This window comes from Palaemon carinicauda, chromosome 2 (genome assembly GCF_036898095.1).
Source record: "Palaemon carinicauda isolate YSFRI2023 chromosome 2, ASM3689809v2, whole genome shotgun sequence".
NCBI lineage: Eukaryota > Metazoa > Arthropoda > Malacostraca > Decapoda > Palaemonidae > Palaemon > Palaemon carinicauda.
Genome location: NC_090726.1, coordinates 130,797,661 through 130,817,660, shown reverse-complemented (window position 1 = coordinate 130,817,660; position 20,000 = coordinate 130,797,661). Strand labels below are relative to the sequence as shown.

At 35.8% G+C, this 20,000-nt stretch overlaps 1 protein-coding gene across 2 annotated transcripts in view; it reads right to left on the bottom strand.

Moving 5' to 3' along the window:
- LOC137627039 (sodium-independent sulfate anion transporter-like) overlaps positions 1-20,000 on the bottom strand; it is a 477,203-nt gene that overhangs the window by 331,060 nt on the left and 126,143 nt on the right. The gene's annotated exons all lie outside the window — the stretch shown is intronic.

The following is a 20,000-nucleotide window of genomic DNA, read 5'->3' as shown; positions in this document are numbered from 1 at the left end:
ATCAGCAATAATGAAAGCCCTTCTAAAACAAGAAACAAAAGAATCCTATGTTAGAACATTTGAAGATACTGTATCTATAGAGGAAGTACAGCCATCCTAATTATTATCATTATTAATTGCTAAGCTACGACCATAGTTAGAAAAGCAGGATGCTATAAGCCCAGGGGCCCCAACAGGGAAAATAGCCTAGTGAGGAAAGGAAACAAGGAAAAATAAAATATTTTAAGAACAATAATAACAATAAAATAAATATTTCTCATATAAACTATAAATACTTTAACAAAACAAGAGGAAGAGAAATTAGATAGAATAGTGTGCCCGAGTGTACCCTCAAGCAAGAGAACTCTAACCCAAGACTGTGGAAGACCATGGTACAGAGGCTATAGCACTACCCAAGATTACAAAAAGATAGGCTATAGCACTACCCAAGATTACAAAAAGATAATGAGAAAATTCCAATTGAGAAAGTAGTTAGACAGGGAGACTCCATCTCTCCTAAATTACTCACAGAATTTAGATTGGGAAAATGTAGGAATTAATATCAATGGGGGAAAACCTTAACAACTAAGATTTGCTGGTGGCATAGTTGCGTTTAGTGAATCATGGGAGGAATTACAAAAAATGATAGAAGATTTGAATAGAGAAAGCAGAAATGTAGGACTGAAAATAAGTAGGACTGAAAATGAATATGAGTAAAACTAAGATAATGTTCAATGAAAATGTAGACAACAAATAAAGTTATGGATAAGCCTCTGGAGATTGTTAATGAATATTCGTACTTAAGACAGACAGTGTTTCCACAGGATAAGAGACCGAAACTTAAAAAAAGGATATGATGGGCATGGGATGCAGAGCATTTGGTAAATAACATGAGATTAGGAAAAGTAAAATGTCACTTTCTCTAAAAAGAAAAGTATTCAATGAGATGGTCCTACCAGTATTAACTTATACACCAGAGATTTGGAGCCTCACTAAAGCCTTAGAACATAGGCTAGTTACAACTCAAAGAACTAGGGAAAGAATAATAATGGGAATAACATTAAGGGACAGAAAAAGAGCAACATTGATACGAGAGCAAACTAAAGCAGAGGATATTCTAACAACTTGTAAGAAAAATACATGGATAAGGACAGGACATAAAATGAGAATGACGGACAACAGATGTACAGTAAGGATATCAGAATGGGTCCCTAGAGATTGTAACAGAAGCACAGGAAGGAAAAGAAGACGATGGATCGACGAACTAAGGAAGTTTGCGGGCGTGGGCTGGGACAGAATGGCCATAAAGACAAAAGTGGAAGTACATGTCTGAGGCATTTTTCTGCAGCAATGGGCTAGTAACGGCTGATGATGATGATGATAATGATATACATAATATATACATATATATATATATATATATATATATATATATATATATATATATATATATATAATATATATATATATATATATATATATATATATATATAATATATATATATATATATATATATATATATATATATATATATACAGTATATTGAAAAGGTGCCACAATGATGTAAGGGGTGTATAAAGACTAGGTGTATTTTTGTAGATATTACAAAGAACTTCTAAAGCTTTCGTCCATAATCTGTGGACTTAGTCACTAAAATGTACTGATGTAAAGGAAACAGAAATACATAAACAATTCAAATGCATAGCCATAGAGTTAAAAACAGATTAAAACCAATTACAAAACAGTTTCAGGTTGTTGGGCCCTTGTCCTTTCCAAAGTTCTCCGAGATATTCTGGGCGGTACGTTGCGATGGTTATCATCCAACTCGATGTTCTGGTAGTTCTGGTCGTTGGTCACTTGAAATGTCTGCGGAGGATGCACCTGTGAAGGAGGGACAGGGGAGGAAGCATCTCAGTATGAGAATACCTTAAGGAAGAAACTGATAAATAACAACCCAGATAAAGGTGATAGGGAAATAGGGGTATATTGGATTCCATGTAAGGATTGTGAGGAATGCTACATCGGGGAGAGCGGCCGCTCGTTGGAAGAGAGAAAAAGGGAACCTATTGCAGCTTGCAGATCGAAGAACTACTATAATGCAATAACCCGACGCTCTTGAGAGAAAAGCCACGAAATGTAATTTAACAAGGCAGAAATTGTTTACAGGTGAGGAGAACGATAGGTGCTGTGATCTCCTCTTTAAACAAGACCTTTGAGGGTAACAAGGGAATAATAGAAGATGCCAACATCAGTGAAGAAATATGTAGGAGAAGAAAAATTCGTAATTGTAGAAACATTTGTGCCAAGATAAGAGATGCTTCCTCCCCTGTCCCTCCTTCACAGGTGCATCCTCCACAGACAATTCAAGTGATCAACGACCAGAACTACCAGAACATCGAGTTGGATGATGACCATTGCAACATACAGCCCAGAAGATCGGAGAATTTTGGAAAGGACAAGGGCCCAACAACTGGAAGCTGTTTTGTAATTGGTTTTAATCTGTTTTTAACTCTATAGCAATGTATTTGAATTGTTTATGCATTTCTGTTTCTCCTTACATCAGTACCTGACTTGTAATTTTATAAACATTTTAGTGACCAAGTCCACAGATGACGGATGAAAGCTCTAAAAGTTATTATTATTATTATTATTACTATCCAAGCTACAACCCTAGTTGGAAAAGCAAGATGCTATAAGCCCAGGGGCTCCAACAGGGAAAAATAGCCCAGTGAGGAAAGGAAAGAAGGAAATAAATAAATGAAGAGAACAAATTAACAATAAATCATTCTAAAATAAGTAACAACGTCAAAACAGACATGTCATATATAAACTATTAACAACATCAAAAACAAATGTCATAAATAAACTATAAAAAGACTCATGTCCGCCTGGTCAACAAAAAAGCACTTGCTCCAACTTTGAACTTTAGAAGTTCTACTGATTCAACCACCCGATTAGGAAGATCATTCCACAACTTGGTCACAGCTGGAATAAAACTTCTAGAGTACTGCGTAGTATTGAGCCTCGTGATGGAGAAGGCCTGGCTACTAGAATTAACTGCCTGCCTAGTATTACGAACAGGATAGAATTGTCCAGGGAGATCTGACTGTAAAGGATGGTCAGAGTTATGGAAAATCTTATGCAACATGCATAATGAACTAATTGAACGACGGTGCCAGAGATTAATATCTAGATCAGGAATAAGAAATTTAATAGACCGTAAGTTTCTGTCCAACAAATTAAGATGAGAATCAGCAGCTGAACACCAGACAGGAGAACAATACTCAAAACAAGGTAGAATGAAAGAATTAAAACACTTCTTCAGAATAGATTGATCACCGAAAATCTTGAAAGACTTTCTCAATAAGCCTATTTTTTGTGCAATTGAAGAAGACACAGACCTTATATGTTTCTCAAAAGTAAATTTACTGTCGAGAATCACACCTAAAATTTTGAAAGAGTCATACATATTTAAAGAAAAATTATCAATACTGAGATCCGGATGTTGAGGAGCCACCGTCGACCTACTTACAATCATACTTTGAGTTTTGTTAGGATTCAACTTCATACCCCATAATTTGCACCATGCACTAATTCTAGCTAAATCTCTATTAAGGGATTCACCAACCCTAGCTCTACATTCAGGGGATGGAATTGATGCAAAGAGAGTAGCATCATCTGCATATGCAACAAGCTTGTTTTCTAGGCCAAACCACATGTCATGTGTATATAGTATGAAAAGTAATGGGCCAAGAACACTACCCTGTGGAATACCGGATATCAAATTCCTATAATCACTATGGTGCCCATCAACAACAACTCGTTGAGATCTATTACTTAAAAAATCAATGATAATGCTAAGAAACGACCCACCCACTCCCAACTGTTTCAGTTTGAAAACAAGGGCCTCATGATAACACGGTCAAAGGCAGCACTAAAATCAATGCCAATCATACGAACTTCCCGACCACAATCAAGGGATTTCTGTACAGCATTGGAGATTGTAAGAAGGGCATCACATGCTCCAAGGCCTTTACGAAAACCAAATTGCAAACTAGGGAATATATGATTACCTTCAGCAAACCTATTAAGACGTTTTGCCAGAAGACGTTCAAAAACTTTAGATAATATGGGAGTTATGGAAATTGGGCGGTAATCAGTGGGACTTGAGCTACCACAAACACATTTACATAGAGGAGTAACATTACCAATTCTCCAACTAGTGCTAAAAGCTCCTCTTCTTGCTAACTTGCGCAAAATAACAGATAACTTTGGAGCTAAGAAATCTGCTGTCTTTATAAAAAAACAAAGGAAAAATACCATTTGGGTCTACACCTCCATAAGCATCAAGGTCCACCAACAGAGCTTTAATCTCACGAGATCGAAAAGCTAAACTAGTTAGTTTAGCCTCAGGAAAACAGGAATGAGGAAGTTCAAGTTTTTCATTACTCTGTTTACTGTCAAAAACATCAGCCAAAAGGGTTGCCTTTTCCTTTGGACAGTGAGTGACTGAGCCATCTGGTTCAAGTAAAGGAGGAACTGTTGCATCTACACCGAAGAGTGCAGATTTAAGGGTAGACCACCATTTATGTTCCTGAGTTGTACCAGAAAGTGTTTCTTTTATGGTTAAATTGTACTCCTTTTCAGTTGAGGCATAAACTCTCTGAGCAAAAGCTCGAAGCTGAGTATAGTTGTTCCAGGTCAAATCTGATCTGTTACCCTTCCAAAGTTGATAGGCCTCCTGCTTCTCCAAAAAAGCACGTCTACAATCATCATTGAACCACGGTTTGTCCTTCACTCGGTACCTTAGCACACGAGAAGGGATACGCCTATCAATTATGTTGACTAGATTCTTATTCAAAGGGACAATATCTACAAAAATACACCTATAGTCAATTTCTTTTAGCGATGCAGATTTGCGCCGACTCGCAGCGGTGCCCTTTTAGCTCGGAAAAGTTTCCTGGTCGCTGATTGGTTGGACAAAATAATTCTAACCAATCAGCGATCAGGAAAATTTTCCGAGCTAAAAGGGCACCGCTGCGAGTCGGTGCAAATCCGCTTCGATAAAATAAATGGACTATAGTTTTTATACACGTCTTACATCATTGTGGCACCTTTTCAACATAATAAGGAAGTACGACATTGTATTTGTTTGCATCATATATATATATATATATATATATATATATATATATATATATATATATATATATATATATATATATATATACATATATATAATATATATACACATATATATATAGATCTATATATATAGATCTATATATATATATATATATATATATATATATATATATAGATATATATATATAGATATATATATATATAGATCTATATATATATAGATCTATATATATATATATATAGATCTATATATATATAAATATATATATATATATATATATATATATATATATATATATATATGTATGTATATATATATATATATATATATATATATATAGATCTCAATACTTTGAGGACCAATAGAGATAGTTCTGTGATAGAACTTCCAAGTCGGCCCTAATGGAAAAGAACTATATACCATTCATGGTCTTATTGATCAAAATATGACTTTTCCATTAGTGTACTGCATTACCGAAAACAAAGATGAGACTACTTATTCCAATATTTTTTAATTTATGTATGAAAAGCAATTAGATCCTGTTTCCAATACTGCTGATTTTGAACTCTCGGCCATCAACCAAATGAGGATAATTTTCCCGGAATCCACAATTTATGGATGCTTCTTTCACTTCGGGCAGTGTTTGTGGAGAAAAATCCAAGCCCTAGGTTTGCAAACCTGGTATAACGAGAACAATAATGCTTTTATTATAAAGCAAATACAGGCCTTCGAATTTGTTCCTCCCTTTGATGTTTGTGCTCTGTTCAATAGGTTAATGGTGTCTTTTGATGAAGACACCGATGAAATATTAGTAGAAGTTTTACAATATTTTGAAGCTACATGGCTGGGAATCGTTCAGAGGGGAAGGAGAAGAAAGCCGTTGTATGAAATTAACTTGTGGTCAGTTCACGAGAGAATTGCATACGATTTGCCAAGGACCATTAACTCCGTTGAAGGTTGGCATTATGCATTTCATAGAAGATAAGAAGAGTGAAGATTTGTCATCCAACAGAAGACAAGCTTTTAAGAAAACTTTGTATGGAGCAGGCCAGCACTGAAATGAGTCTAGAGCAAATTCAACAAGGCCGAGATGTAAGAAAAGAATACAAAATATATGCTATCCTTAACCTAAGACTAAAAAGTATTTTGATACATAAGACGTCAATGCTGGATTAGAATATCTTAGAACCATCGCTTACAATCTTTAATACCAGTCAAGAACCTTACTACATCGGCCACCAAAACTCTTTGTCTGTTATTAAAACTGTTGATTTTGCCTTATGTATGGGACTTCTCGGTTATTACATACATATTGCTGCAAGTTTTTTTAATATATTAATACATTTGTATTTTCATATTTCATATTTTCTCATAAATAAAATTTTTATTGCTTATATTGATGAAAATTGTAATCCTCTATCCATTTTATCTTTTCGACACATTGTCTATTCGACACTTTGTCTTTCAACAATCTGTCTTTCGACAATCTGTCCTAATACCATATTTCAGACCTACTTGGCTTCTTGAAACGTTTTTAATGCACATAATATTAAACATATGTAAAAATATCAATACAAAATAAAATGAATGATCATATTTTGGGCAACATTTTTCTATCTGTTAATTAGAGTTGTCCAAACAGTTTTTAAAATGTTGATTAAGATATGCAATAATATAGGATTCTACCCTAACAAATAGATTTCACGTTGCCTTTTTAGTCTTTATTTTATTCATTTTCCTTAATTATATCAAGAATCTTCGAAGGATGTTTCAGTGGTCATTGCATCACTACGTCATCAGCAAGTCTCAAAAGATTTTTTTTCTCTCTCGCAAACGTATGATATTTGAGCCTTTTGCTTTTGCTTGGCCGAGAAAGCTGGCTGAGCCTATAAAACATACACTAAGGACTGCTGATCCATGATACACAGGTTATACCCATAGCTGCCCATTAATTGAACTGGTCTATATTAATCTTAGGCATGGGTATAGTAGGTTTACACGCCCGGCCTTAGAGAAAGCCGAATAAGTTTACTATTGCTATTCGGGATAATAGTTGGTCCCAATTAGGGCACCTTTTAAACAGTTCTAAGGAGGAACACTAAAAAGAAACGTCTGATGCTGAAGGCATATAGATTCCCTAATTTATTATTGAAACTTACGAGATCTTAGGATTCTAGTTTATATTGGATACCAGTTGGTGTGTGAGAGTTTTATATATATATATATATATATATATATATATATATATATATATATATATATATATATATATATATATATATAAATATGTGTGTGTGTGTTTGTGAGTCTGTGTACACACACATATATATATATATATATATATATATATATATATATATATATATATATATATATATATATATATGTGTGTGTGTGTGTGTGTGTGTGTATCTCTGTAATAAATCTTGAATATTATCAATGACGAAGTAGCCTAAAAGTCCCTTATGTCTTACTTCATTGATATTTCTCTATAAGTATTAATCTCACAATCACTAATGAATGAGTCCTGTCTGATGAAGGAAGGGAAACTTTAAGGAAAGGCGTCACTGGAGAGTCATCTGTACACTTGATGAAGACGTGCAGCTACCTATAACCTAACCTAAGTTAGCTTTGTTATATTTCGGATCAACAACCCGTTACATAGTCCCAAAGAAAATGTACACAACCAGTAGTAACTATTGAAAGCTTTTTCCCGATTTAACCTAGCGGAATCAATTCGTTTTGCCATGCCTTCTCGACTTAAACACAGGTGGTGGTTAGAAACCGACCACTCATGACAAAAAATAATATTGTCTTTTACGCTAATCTTTTTTTTTTTTCTCGACAAAAACGCGCACTGGCTAAAAGTAACGTTTGGCTAATTATGGGATGTATGAATAATATATACACCAGCGTTCGAGATCCGTTAAACAATTGGTTAAATATTAGGTAGATATGCACACACACACGCACTTCCCCTCTCTTCAGGGTATGAATACCTCCTCTCCCCCTTACCCGAAGGATGGGGAGAGCTATATATATATATATATATATATATATATATATATATATATATATATATATATATATATATAATTTATATATTTGCATATATATATATATATATACACACAATATATATATATATATATATATATATATATATATATATATATATATATATAGCCTGACACTGGTTCTTTATCATATGGGGGAGATATATTTGTAATTTTGTGTGTGTATATATAATATACATCTTTATCAAACATCTTTTTCTTTGCGGCGAAGTTTCTAGCCCTCGTCATTTTTTTTTTTTTTTAAGCGAATGCTGGTACCCATTTACAGGTGAGTGGATATGAACAACTTTCCCATAACATCCAAGTAACTCTCAACTTGGAAATGACTTATACCAAAGGAAATTACATACCAATGCATCTACCCTACCAGGGAACTGAACGTGAGACTTTACATCTTTGTCCCAGGAACGACATGGAATTAGCTATCCAAATTACACACCTTTGTAGACACACGGTAAGGTTTGCAGCACGGCGCTTGTGAATAAAAAAAAAATCAATATAAAAAAGGGGAACTCCTAGAAAAGACATCAAAACTTTCCCACACATAAAAGATTACATAAAATTTTATGAATGAAAAATTGAATGATTTAAATATGGATAATAGATATTCAGAATGGCAATATAAAGTATGCTCTCTAACAGTCTTTATCTGCCTTATCTAAACTAGAAATCTTAAAGATTTTCGCTAAGGCTAAATTATCTGTTTTTTATAACCTTACCACATCGAAAAATGTTCCAGCCTCTATTCTAAATGTATCATCATATGAATTCTCGTCTTGTTTATAATAAGATTATTTCAGTTATTTGACTTGTAATTGAAGACTAACAGATGACGCCAGTACTTCCTCAGCAACCAATAGAAAACTCCAAGTAATTGTAGAAGCAAGTCCGAAACTAACATATTAATATATATCTAGGAGATAAGGTATATATTTCTCTTTAATACAAAACAATCTTAAAAACGCGAGTTATCTATAGAGACAACACGCCTACCCTGTAATTTCAATACAGACCTGAAAGAATTTTATATCCTTGTTTTCTTGCTTGCATAACCTACTGCCAATCTTGTATTGTTGTATTGTAAAATACACAACACTAACTAATAACAAATTTGACATTGAAACGAAAAGCAACAAAAACCAGTCAAAACCTTCAAACGGAAAGTTGTCAAGTTTCTAACGGGGTGAATTTAAATTCGGTATAAAGAAACAGTAAATATCCCACGTTGGAAACTTCATAACATAACGCTTCAGTAAGTTTTTGAGAACATTCAACAACACAAATAAAAAACTCTTTTGCCCAAAAATTATGTGGCAACAAAAAGCTTCCAAAACACCTGTAAATAAGCAGTGTCACAAAGCACCCAATGTCAAGAGAAACTTACAAGAGGAATGCCACATTCACAGTTAAGAGGCAGTACTTATCAATTCATTGATTTTCATGAATGTGTGAGAAATCATTTGTATTCCAGATCCATTGGCAGTGACAAACAAGTAACTGACGAACACGCATTACACCAATATAATATTATGGACGTTAATGGTAATACTGATAACACCTCCCAATAAGGGCCCTCTCGCCACCTTTACATTAATAATTAACACAACCCGTCACAATGTCACAAGAAGACACGTCAACATCTAAAGTTTGCTGTGATTCTTTTAAAATAAGGAATCCAGGAATATACTTTAGGTGCGACGCATCATAACAGTATATTGATGGCAATGTGTAATTCGATTGATTTACAGCTTGAATAGTAGTAATATCATGACATTATGGAATAGTTTAAAAAAGAAATTTGTCCAAAATAACACAAAAACGAAATTAAATTACGTCAACTAACAATGTATCTCTGAGGAATACACGTAGTTAATGAGAAATACTGATGAATTATTCCTTTGAATTTCATCAATACCCCTGCAAGGGTTGACAATTTATTAGCTATCTGTGGCCAAAGTCTAAAGAAAAAGGAGAAAATAAAGGATGGGGGGAAGAGACATTTGGCCTAAGCTGGAGGAAACCCATAGTGTGCCTGTTATAAGATATAATATAAGAATCAAGGAAAATTTATCAAATATAAAGGTTCTTACCAACACACAGAAATCACCTTAATTTAGTATGCATGAAACACTATACAGAACACACATACATACACATAAATATAAACAAACAAACAAACACACACATTATATACACACACACACACACACACACACATATATATATATATATATATATATATATATATATATATATATATATATATATATATATATATATATATATAAATATATATATAAATATATATATATATATATATATATATATATATATATATATGCGTTTATAAAAACACACAATCTTTTGCATCATATTCCTTCCTTTTCTTAGGCATCGCACCCTGATGAAGTAGAGCTCCCATACCAAGAAGGAAAATTCGATACCAGAACACCACTTACAGACGAAAAACTGGTCTTGTATTACGAAGCATGAAAACGAAGCACCTGGAGAATTAAATTGACAATCAATAATGCGTAACTTGAATGCCTCTTCACGCTACCACAGTACGTAGACAACAACACGGACATTCAAACTGTTAACTTGCGTAACAGTCTTCATAAAGGTTAAATGATAAGTGTTTTTTTTATGGCGCAGCCGCAGAGATGGGGAAAATGCCAAAAGTGAGAGAGAGAGAGAGAGAGAGAGAGAGAGAGAGAGAGAGAGAGAGAGAGAGAGAGAGAGAGAGAGAGAGAGAGAGAGACTACTTTGGAAGCGACAAACCTAAGGTTATATAACTGTAACCTCCTTAGCTAAACTTACTATATGAGCGGAGAATCTTTAGATAAATACAGCAACAGAAAGAAAGGAAAAAGTTCCACTACTAAAAATCAAAGGCGAAAGAATTATCCAATCGGTTATTCCTTGAGTTCCCAAGTTATATAATATCTTCAAGACTCCAAATTCCGATCTCTGACATGGCCTGTAGTTTTTTTTTTTTTTTCCTACTAATTTCTTGTTTCTTTACTTGAATTTGGACTTACGACACTAATGATGAACTTACAATTGCATAAAATCTAAAGGACATTACACAATAATTGAAGACGATGATTGTTTTAATCTATGAGAATTTTTCCTAACTACAGATGTCTCAAATTCCATTAAGAAATATGGAAGATGGGTAACCGAACTGGTTGCATATTACCATTTAAAGTTCTATTCAAAGAGTTTTCTCCACATTTGAATAATCTCGTCAAAGAATATATAGAAATATAAACGTAGCACATGATCATCACATCGGGTGACTGATACCAAAATAAGAAACTTTATGGCAAGTCCAAAATTTTATTTAAATACAAAAAAAAAAAAAATCCAGTTTTACGGGGATTTCACGGCACTTTTTGCGGCATTTTTCGTAGATATAAACCGGTTGAGGTAATGTTGACTCTACAAAACGTATCATTTACATCAGTTCCCGGTACCCTTTACGCTCAAGGCTGATAAACACTGACTACAACCCATATTCATTACCATCCATTATCTTACCCTCCAGCTTAATTCTCACATATGGGTCTGACCCACATCGTATTCATCAAATCTCGAAAACTATAAAATTCCATCATGAATAATGCCGATATCTCTAAGCGGGTGCGACAATTGCATGTCATCCAACTCTTTAAGGATGTTCATAACTCACCCTGATATCCTTAGGGTATCAAGGTCCCTGTCTTTACAAGGCATTGCTAGAAATTCTACCTCTGCAAACGAACTTCGGAGAAGTGAGACACCTTTAGCATAGGGCATTCCTTTACGTACACAGTATATTTCATTTGTCCTCTGACTCGCATCCTACGTGCAAGTAATAGAACTCTCTCGCTCAAATTTGAACATCACAGATTGTGTACTTTCAACGGACTTTGATCTACCATATTCATACAAAGTGTTACTGCCTTCTCAAATGTATACTGAAGACCACGGTTGAGCTTGTGCTGGGATATTATTGCCATTCTCGGCACACGAGTGTACTAAACTTCGAAATGTGCACTGAATAGTAATTTCCCTGAAGGATGGAACGAAATGACGATCAATATAAAGGAAACTTATCACTGTATTACCATTTCCCCGTCAGACTTTTCTTGTAAGACTCAGAGATTAAAGATATTCTAAATTAATAGACCATGAAGTTCTGCAAAAATAACTTAGGATAGCTTAACCATATATTTTCATATCTTGATATGGAGTAAGGATAGAGTAAGATCTCGATAGTAAGGATAACAGCATTCTTATATTTTGATAAAAGTAGAATATATATGATAAATGTATGTAGCTTTAATCAAACGCATTAATCTTGTCTGTTTTGGTTCAGGAAAAGGAAACCATCTACATATTGGCTTTTCGACTGAAACTAATTTAGTACTGTACTGATATTTCATTTCACGCTCATTATATTGGAGTTTCTTATGCGAGCTAAAGGGGTATGACCGGAAGTAATGCTGCCTGTGCTACCCAACGGTACTTCCCCTTGTACGCAGCTGAGAAGAATGTCAGTGATGGAACTCTAATGGTTCTTTAAGTATTTGTTATATTTAAAGTATGCATCGGTCAACGAAGAGTATAAATTCGACGGAGTTTTCACAAAATATTTCAAAAGGCAGTGGATTGACCGATGAAACAATAAGAACATTCTTTGGCCTTCTTTAGTTTAATGTCAAAACAATAGCCCGATATATAGCTTTAATTATCATCATAGAAATATTATGTGGGACAAATATAAAGCCATTGGAAGTCCTTATGTGAAATGAAGAAAACACAATTTTTTTTTAAAATTAAGTAAGATAATAGAAACAAATATAAACATCGAAAAATAATCTGTCAGAATACTTTAAGGATATCAGTGCACTTATGAAAGGATCATTACAGCTTTTTTTTATCTTACTACCATAGCATTAATAATAACCGTACAGCTAAAGAACGGACATTCTATAATTTTATTATAAATGTATGCAAGATGTCTCATCCTGGATGGTGTGACAATTTGAAATATGGGGTAAGATAACTAAGCAAGTACCAAGTACTTGTTCTTATCTGGAAGCAATAAATAATGTATTTGTTGAAATAGTGCTTATGAAATATAAGCCAGCATGATACCTTCCAAAAATGTCATAAATTATAACTGCCAGTTAGGAAATGAGACTTAAATATTCTACATCAATAAAGGCCAAGCGGAATCCTAGATCTGCTCATTAACAATGATGTCTGAATACTTGGGTTATTCAGCCAGCAAAGATAGCTAGCTTACATGGCCTGACCACCTGATTCAACCATCAAAGCTCACTATCATATCAAACAAAGCCTAATTTCGAAGAATACATTTTCACAATTAAGCACATTAATACAGCTTCAACCTGACGACATAGGTGGTGTTTTCAATGGATTGAAAAGCCATTAGTCCTGTAAAACATAATTTGAATTGTCTTATGTAGGGAATAATTGATTTAAGGCCAAATTTTTATTTTGTTTTTAACATTGATCACCTGCCTTCTCCAATTTTGCCTTAATTTCAACAACCTCAACTATGGGCCAGCGTCTCAGCTATTTTCTCACCACACTTATAAGTTCTCTCCTAAGCACCTTCAGTCTACTGTACATTAGGTAGTTGCGTTCACTTACACTACTCTCACCATTCTCACCAGGCACCAGGTAAGCCCAAGATTGTCAGTCGCCTAGCCTTAAGAACTCTCTCCAACGTGGTCTGTCTTTGAACAAACTTTCATTTTCTACTTCTTGTAGGGAAGCCTCTCTCTTTCTCATTGACATATCTATATTTTCCTTCCATATTTTCCTTAGTCGCCCAACTGGTCTTCTTCTTTCAGGGATCCAATCTTCATACTTCCTAGGATATATCCTCATCCATACTTTTCACATGGCTATACCATCGAAGCTGTTCTCTTTCTACAAACTTCAAAATATCTTCCACTTTTCCAGTTCTCTCCTGATGGCCTCATTACGAAGTCTGTCTGGTCTTGTGACTCCCTTGATTAATCTCAAGACACTTATTTCTACAGCTTGAATCTAGCTTCTGGTCTTTGTTGTTAAATCCATAATTCATGTCCATATGTAAGTAATGGCCGTAAGATAGAGATAAAGATTATAATTTTAACTTTTCTTGGGATGTTTCTCTTTTATGGGGGAATAAAGCAAATGCAAGCTGTTGTTGAACTTATTTACTGCATGAGATATTTCAAGTTGTGGGTCGCTTTTGTTATTAAACATTACACCTACAGATTTGAAGTTTCACTCACTGTTGCAAAGCTTGTCCTTCTAACGAGACGTTAACTTCTTGAGGTATTCTTGACAGAATCATGATTTCAGATTTTTCATTACTTATTTCCATGCCTTGCTCCTCTAACAATGTATTCCAATATCTCAAGTCATTCTGTAGGTCTTCTTCTGTATCAGCTATAATTACGTGATCGTAGACATACAGAATATCTATAAGGTTTTCATTTCCATTTTTCTCCTTAAGCATTTGACAAGGAAGAGGATGAACAAAAGTGGCAACAAAACTCTTCCCCGCCTAACATCTGATTTAAAGTCAAACCAGTCATGGTATTCAAGATGAGTCTTGACTCTAGACTGCTGCAAGAGGAAATTAGGCACCTGTCTTCTCTTTCGCCAAGAAGAAGAAAGCCTTTATCCTACAAATCACCCAACTTCCTATTTTGGTATTAACCTATTAACCAATTTCCCACCTGTGACCTAACTCCCTCCCTCTGTAAGCTTACATCTGGTTTTAAATCCGCTATGTTTAATGTTCAAAATCAAATCTCTCCGCCATTTCTATGGGGTTTTCTGCTGGTTTTTCTTCTCCATACTACTCTCTTCCTATTCTTCGTCAAGAAGCATTAATCTGCCATTTCTCATATACAAATTTCGGCTTTTGATTCAATTTCCACATTTCTCTGAAAATCTGACAGCCGTAGTCTGCGGGATGCACACATTATAGAATTGGCCAATCCTTCTCTACCAATCCCAATATAGAGAATTCACATAAAGAGGTCCCATAACCCAGTCAAAATCAATGCTTCCATGACATATCCTAACTAGTTCTGTCTTTTCTCCATGTCGATTCATCATTTTATTTTTTTTTAACAAAAATATTACAGACCTTCACGATACTCTAAATACTTCTAGACGTCAGTGATGCTTCTGAATTGCCATAGAAATGTCGCATTGCTCAAACCGGTAAATCTGCGACCACAACACTAGGTTGTATATTTGACACCATAATTTCTTTTAATCTCTGTAATCAAAACTCTATGTGGATCTTATTCGTCCCTGTTTATATGATTGCTCTCATGTTTAGGGTAATTCTTATTTTGTCTCTCTTGATGGGATTGAATGTAAGGTAAATTGTTTGATCAACGATTTATGGATTGATCCTAGGTTCATCAACGTTGTCAATTGTTGTCTGATTAATGATTCTACTCTCTCTCTCTATCTCTCTCTCTCTATCTCTCTCTCTCTCTCTCTCTCTCTCTCTCTCTCTCTCTCTCTCTCTCTCTCTCTCTCTCTCTCTCTCTCTCTCTCTCTCTCTCTCTTTTAGCTACTGTTCAATCAATCTCAAAAGGAGAGTTTCCCCTCCTTCACGACAGCTTTACAAGACCTTTCAGGCTACGTCTTCCTTCATTTCCGCTTAGGAAATCGATAATCCTTAAATTAAGTGGTCCAATAACTGTTTTTTCCTCCACTGCCAAGATTTCAAATTATTTACCTGCCCTGTTTTGCCCGATTTTTAAGCCCTTCAATTCAAACTATTTTATTTGTTCTTCCAAGCCTGGGCTACATAGACACAGACATTAAACGGATATGCTTATACTTGCAAAATATGAAGGAAATCCCTCTACTTGTATTCATAAACATTTCAAGCAAAAGCTTCTACTTTTAGAGCAAAAGCATATCCTTATAATCACATAAAAGTAAATGGTTATACATAAAGATGACCCTTTACTTCATATAAAGAGCATATGCTTCGAAAAAGCTGAGTCTGGTCAGTAGCAGACGGCAGTTCGAAGAGAAAGGTTGTTCTGTCCGATTCTCAGCACGATGGCAGATTTTGTGGATGTGAGGCATGTTAAACAATACATGCCCCGTTTACCCACACTTGATTGTGATTTCAAGATGTTATTTCGTTTTGAAGAACAAAATGTACAGTGGCTTGCGGACAGATATCTTGTCCACACCAGGAATCTCGATGAAATATCAAGGTTAAGCCATAACTTGGTGATATGCATTTTACATTTGCTTTTGCACGTATAAACAGTTGGGAGAATACGAGGGTTGCTGTATTTAGGGATGTATGTATGTACAAACAGAATATATGTATGTATGTATGTATGTATGCATGTATGCATATATATATATATATATATATATATATATATATATATATATATATGTGTGTGTGTGTGTGTGTGTGTGTGTGTACAGTACATGCAAATATACTGTATTCATATAATATATAAATATAGTTTATATATATATATCTCAGAACGGTATCGGAGAAAAACTTTCCCGGATTTCCAAATGGCTTCAGAAAAAATAGCCTTAGACTTAGCATGGAATTCTGAATGCCTCCAGAACGGAATCTCAGAACGGTTTCGGGAGAAAACTTTCCCGAATTTCCAAAAGTCTTCAAAGGACATAGCCGTATACTTAACATGGATTTCTGAATGACTCCAGAACTGAAATTTCCAGGAGCAGTCCTGAACAACTCCTACCCGAGCTTCAAATGACTTCTGAAGACCTGATCTTCATTTTTTCAAACGTAGCCTGCAACACCTCACATGATCTGTATGTAGCTGGCGAAATCTAACCAAGGAATTGCGCGTCAATAGGAGTAAGAGGAAATGAGTTGATGACAGGGAGAAGGATTTCACTTAACTCACAGAGATCGCGTTCTGGCGGAATAGGAAGCTGCCGGTAAGAATTGTGTGTTACGTCTTCGGAACACCATCAACTACAGATGGTTTTGGTTGCTGCTGAAGTTGAAGATCGTTCGTTTTATATCGCCCGACCTATAGAAAGACACGGGATCTTCCGTTGGCAGCTGAGCTTTGAAGATCATAATGTATGCGCCTTGAAGGATCCTTTGCTTGGGCTTTTCCGACGATGTCTTATTAAAGGAGACTCTTGGAAAAAGTACGAGGCTTTGTATCGGTGCAAAAACGGATTGCGGGGAATGAGGATGGAGGCAGAATGGTTCAACTGAACGGTGAGTGACGTGTAGTTCTTCAACAGGATTGTCACAAAATTCGCCATTGAAGTAAGGACATATCCAGACGACATTGGTAAATATATCATGCTGCTCGTCATTTACTTTGGCATGATAGTGTATGCGGAGAAATCGATAGTATTCATTTCTTTACTCATTGCCCAGATAGGTAAAGAATAAATGCTTTCAATTTCCCTGAGGAATCTGACGAAGTGAGGACTCGCGGCACTGAAATCTCTTTTGAAATCTAGAAGGACACTGACGAACTAAGGAAAAGAGACAATGAAATCTCGAAAGAAACAGATAATCTAATGAAAGAAGATCTTGAAAACTAGAAGACAGGAGAGAACAGCGAAGACGAGCCTCTAATGCCAAAGGTAAGACACCTGAAAATAGAGATTCTCTAATGCTAGAAGTAAGGCACCTCAAAATATAGATCGAAGACCCTCTAATGCTAAAAGTATGGAACCTAGAAATATATGTCAAAGAACTTCTAATGCTAGAAGTGTAGGAGCTAAAGAGAGAGGTCAAATAACTTCTAATAGAGGTTCGGGAGCTATAAAGAGAGGTCAAAGAACTTCTAATGATTGAGGTAAGGGAGCTGAAAAGAGGTCAAAGAACTTCTAATGCTAGAGGTATGGGAGCTAAAAAGACGTCAAAGAACTTCTAATGCTAGAGGTGTGGGAGCTAAAAAGAGGTCAAAGAACTTCTAATGCTAGAGGTGTGGGAGCTAAAAAGAGGTCAAAGAACTTCTAATGCTAGAGGTGTGGGAGCTAAAAAGAAGTCAAAGAACTTCTAATGCTAGAGGTGTGGGAGCTAAAAAGAGGTCAAAGAACTTCTAATGCAAGGGGAATGGGAGCTAAAAAGAGGTCAAAGAACTTCTAATGCAAGAGGTGGGGGAGCTAAAAAGAGGTCAAAGAACTTCTAATGCAAGGGGTGGGGGAGCTAAAAAGAGGTCAAAGAACTTCTAATGCAAGGGGTGTGGGAGCTAAAAAGAGGTCAAAAGAACTTCTAATGCAAGGGGTGTGGGAGCTAAAAAGAGGTCAAAGAACTTCTAATGCAATGGGTGTGGGAGCTAAAAAGAGGTCAAAGAACTTCTAATGCAAGGGGAGTGGGAGCTAAAAAGAGGTCAAATAACTTCTAATGCAAGGGGAATGGGAGCTAAAAAGAGGTCAAAGAACTTCTAATGCAAGGGGTGGGGGAGCTAAAAAGAGGTCAAAGAACTTCTAATGCAAGGGGTGGGGGAGCTAAAAAGAGGTCAAAGAACTTCTAATGCAAGGGGAGTGGGAGCTAAAAAGAGGTCAAAGAACTTCTAATGCAAGGGGAGTGGGAGCTAAAAAGAGGTCAAAGAACTTCTAATGCAAGGGGTGAGGGAGCTAAAAAGAGGTCAAAGAACTTCTAATGCAAGGGGTGGGGGAGCTAAAAAGAGGTCAAAGAACTTGTAATGCAAGGGGTGTGGGAGCTAAAAAGAGGTCAAAAGAACTTCTAATGCAAGGGGTGTGGGAGCTAAAAAGAGGTCAAAGAACTTCTAATGTAATGGGTGTGGGAGCTAAAAAGAGGTCAAAGAACTTCTAATGCAAGGGGTGGGGGAGCTAAAAAGAGGTCAAAGAACTTGTAATGCAAGGGGTGTGGGAGCTAAAAAGAGGTCAAAAGAACTTCTAATGCAATGGGTGTGGGAGCTAAAAAGAGGTCAAAAGAACTTCTAATGCAAGGGGTGTGGGAGCTAAAAAGAGGTCAAAGAACTTCTAATGCAAGGGGTGTGGGAGCTAAAAAGAGGTCAAAGAACTTCTAATGCAAGGGGTGGGGGAGCTAAAAAGAGGTCAAATAACTTCTCATGCAAGGGGAGTGGGAGCTAAAAAGAGGTCAAAGAACTTCTAATGCAAGGGGTGTGGGAGCTAAAAAGAGGTCAAATAACTTCTAATGCAAGGGGTGGGGGAGCTAAAAAGAGGTCAAATAACTTCTAATGCAAGGGGAGTGGGAGCTAAAAAGAGGTCAAAGAACTTCTAATGCAAGGGGTGGGGGAGCTAAAAAGAGGTCAAAGAACTTCTAATGCAAGGGGAGTGGGAGCTAAAAAGAGGTCAAATAACTTCTAATGCAAGGGGTGGGGGAGCTAAAAAGAGGTCAAAGAACTTCTAATGCAAGGGGTGTGGGAGCTAAAAAGAGGTCAAAGAACTTCTAATGCAAGGGGTGGGGGAGCTAAAAAGAGGTCAAAGAACTTCTAATGCAAGGGGTGTGGGAGCTAAAAAGAGGTCAAAGAACTTCTAATGCAAGGGGTGGGGGAGCTAAAAAGAGGTCAAAGAACTTCTAATGCAAGGGGAGTGGGAGCTAAAAAGAGGTCAAAGAACTTCTAATGCAAGGGGTGGGGGAGCTAAAAAGAGGTCAAAGAACTTCTAATGCAAGGGGTGTGGGAGCTAAAAAGAGGTCAAAGAACTTCTAATGCAATGGGTGTGGGAGCTAAAAAGAGGTCAAAGAACTACTAATGCAAGGGGAGTGGGAGCTAAAAAGAGGTCAAAGAACTTCTAATGC